The sequence below is a fragment of the Octodon degus genome, unplaced genomic scaffold (genome assembly GCF_000260255.1).
Source record: "Octodon degus isolate 3935 unplaced genomic scaffold, OctDeg1.0 scaffold00038, whole genome shotgun sequence".
NCBI lineage: Eukaryota > Metazoa > Chordata > Mammalia > Rodentia > Octodontidae > Octodon > Octodon degus.
The window spans coordinates 12,194,365-12,197,618 of NW_004524614.1; the positions used below are offsets into that span (position 1 = coordinate 12,194,365).

The 3,254-nt window shown below is 35.2% G+C and overlaps 1 pseudogene; it reads left to right on the forward strand.

Annotated features, from left to right (window-relative positions):
- The first annotated feature begins 1,341 nt into the window (after window positions 1–1,341).
- On the forward strand, window positions 1,342–1,799 carry LOC101585824 (annotated as a pseudogene).
- Window positions 1,800–3,254: the final 1,455 nt, after the last annotated feature.

Consider the following 3,254-nt stretch of genomic DNA (forward strand, 5'->3'; position numbering starts at 1 on the left):
TTTCATGTTGCAAGTTTAATATTCATGGCTGTGTAGATTTTCTTTATATGAATATATCAAAACTTATTTGCCCTTTTTATTGTTAACTTATATTTGAGTTGCTTGTAATGTTTCATTGGTAAGAATAGCATTATAGTGAATCTTCTCAAACAAATAATTCTGTATCTATCTATCTATCTATCTATCTATCTATCTATCTATCTATCTATATATCTATATATCTGCCATATGTACCTATGTCTCACTAGTGCATAAATATCTAGGGTTGGAATTATGAGATCATAATTCCACATAATTCACAACTCTGTTCAAATTAACTGAATTAAAAAGTTACCAAAGTGGTGGTACAAAATTACATTGTGGCCAGTAACACCTGAATATCGCAATTGTTTTGCATTCTTCTCAATTCAATTATTTATGATAGTTATGTAAACTACTTCATTTTAGTATGTATTTCTATCATGACTGAAGACAATGAACAAGTTTTAAACTATCAGTCAGTTTTATGTCTTTATGAAATACTTCTTCAAATCTTTTGCACATTTTTGTATTGTTTATAGGAGTTCTTAAAATATTTTGGCTGCACACACACACACACACACACACACACACACACAATTACTTCCCTGTGCATATGCTCTCAAATCCATGAACTCAAATAAACTGTGGCTTAAAAATATTCAGAAATATTTTCATTGGGAGTGAAGATATATCAACATTTTTCCTTATTTTTTTTCCTCAGCAGTAAAGTATAGCAATTATTTATATAATATTTGTACAAGTGATACTCTAATTTTATATGAAGGACTTGAACCCTGTGATATCTATAGGACTGGAGTCCTGGAGCCAATCATTCATATTGAGGCAAAAACTTAGTAAAGTAGACTTGAAACACCAATAATTATTTTCTGAGAATGATACCAATTGGGGGTTAACATTATATATTTCTCATTTAACTATATATAACATTCAATTTGATTCAATTCACATCCAATTTGGTTTGCGAACAGAACTGTGGAAAGGATTGTTTGTGAACTGAGGCACCACCATATATTTCCTTTAAAACTATTTAATAGGCGTAGTATCATTTATTGGGGAGACCATTCTTCTTTATCATGTTCCAGAGATGTCCTTCAAGAAACCAGATGTATGGGTGTGTTAGTCTATCCACACACTCTCTTCTGGCTTATAATTCATTACTTACCTTTGTACTGTTGCTATGCTGTCTCAATAACTTCTTCTGTGTAATATATCTTGATATTTGCTAATGGAAGTGCTTCAACATTTGGGCTTCTTCAAGATTATCTTGGGGACAGAGCTGCCAGTGGCCTGTAGAGCAACATGCCTAAGTTTTATTGTGAATACTACAATACCATGACTCTCCTTCTGTGAGAAAGACACACTTCAGTGGTAGGAAACATAAAGCGAATGTGAAAGACTACTACCAGAAACGGATAGAAGAGCAAGCTCAGAACCTGACTGACAAAGCAACGGCTGCATTTCACCAAGGAAAGATACCTCCTACTCCATTCTCCACTCCTCCCACAGCAGGGGCTATGATCCCACCTCCACCTAGTCTCCTGAGTCCTCCTCATCCTGGTATGGTACCAGCACCCCATATGCGAGGCCCTCCCGTGATGACAATGATGGGCCCCCCTCCTCCCGGGATGATGCCAGTGGGACCTGCTCCTGGAATGAGGCCACCCATGGGAGACCACACGCCAATGATGCCTGGGCCTCCAATGATGAGACCACCGGCTTGGCCTATGGTGGTGCCCACTCAGCCAGGAATGACTTGATCACACAGATAAAGTGGAGGGGCAACCTTTCTGTATCAGTCTTATATTATTTGTTCTGCTTCACTAGGGGATCATGGTGAAGTGACACTCACTGGGTGTTTTCTAACAGAATGAATGACAAGGAAGACTTGCTCCCCCTTCCTATCAAAGAATAGTTTTGAAGGGAGAAGTGTGATAAGCAAAAGTGCAGAAAGTACAGTAAACTTGTCAGCTCTTTTAGTTAAAAAACAAAAAGATTATCTTGCCTGCTCTTTCAAATTCATTTTATAATTACCCTAAAATTTCTACATGAAACTCTATTTATAGTTTTATTAGTATTATAGTTCATAGGTTAATTAGTGGACAACTCTATGATACTAACAATTTTAATGCATGAAGATGCCTCTATTTAGGTTTTCCTTATTTTGACGATATTCTATAATTTTTTTTGTAGTTATCTCCGAGTCACTAAAATTATTCCTGCACTTTTTCTTGCTATTCTATATGGTATCATTTAAGATTCAGATTTACTTCTGATAAGCCACAAAAACAACTTTGGATTTTAAATATATATGTATTTTAGAATATATATATATATATATATATATATATATATATATGCTTAGTTTTTAAATTTTAATACTTTGGCTTGTCTGTAGAATTTATGTATGTTCTACATGTGCATATGTGTAGATTGTTGTCTGTTAATACCATCTCTTGTCTTGTTGCCCTAAAAATGTTGTAGTATGATATTGCTAAACATGTTTTTCTTATACCAGTCTCTAGGAAACAGTGCTTACAATTTCATCTTTACTTAGGATGTTTGCTGAAGTTCTTAGGTAGAAAGCCATTTTTTTTCAAATTAGAGAAGTATTCTTTTCTTTCTAATTTGCCGGAGGAATTATGTTGAATAAAAACTTGAAGAAATGAGGAAGCAGGAAGGAACACTGTAGAAGTGAGGAGGAGAGCATGACATGTACAGAGAATGGTGAGTGTGGAGCCTGCAGGGAAGGCATACCTGACAAGCTTGGGGAGCAGCAAAAAAATCCCAGTGTGGCTAGAGAGAAGGGGGAGGCAAGCATGAACAGAAGAGGGTGCTAGAGATGGAAAGAGGTTGGGAAGAGAGGCTGTGGCTTTTGTAGTAACAAAGACATTGTGATTTCTTTTTTAAAATTTTATTGTATGGAAAAAAGGCAAAATTTCATAAGAAAATAGGAGGAGGATAGCAGTTAAAGCATTGCATATTATTGTTTTTAAAGTAGTTGCCCATAGCAAAAGATACAGACATACAAAATTCTCCAAAAGCTATTAGAACAAACCTTTCTTTTCAATGAGCTAAGAGAAAATAATAGTATAACTATCTTTTTATTTCTTTTTGCATCCTTCTTTTCTCCTTTCTCCCTTTTTCCTTTTGAACAATTTCTTTCCATTTCACAATATCTCTTATACATGTTGGACCCTATGTGCCCTTGCAGT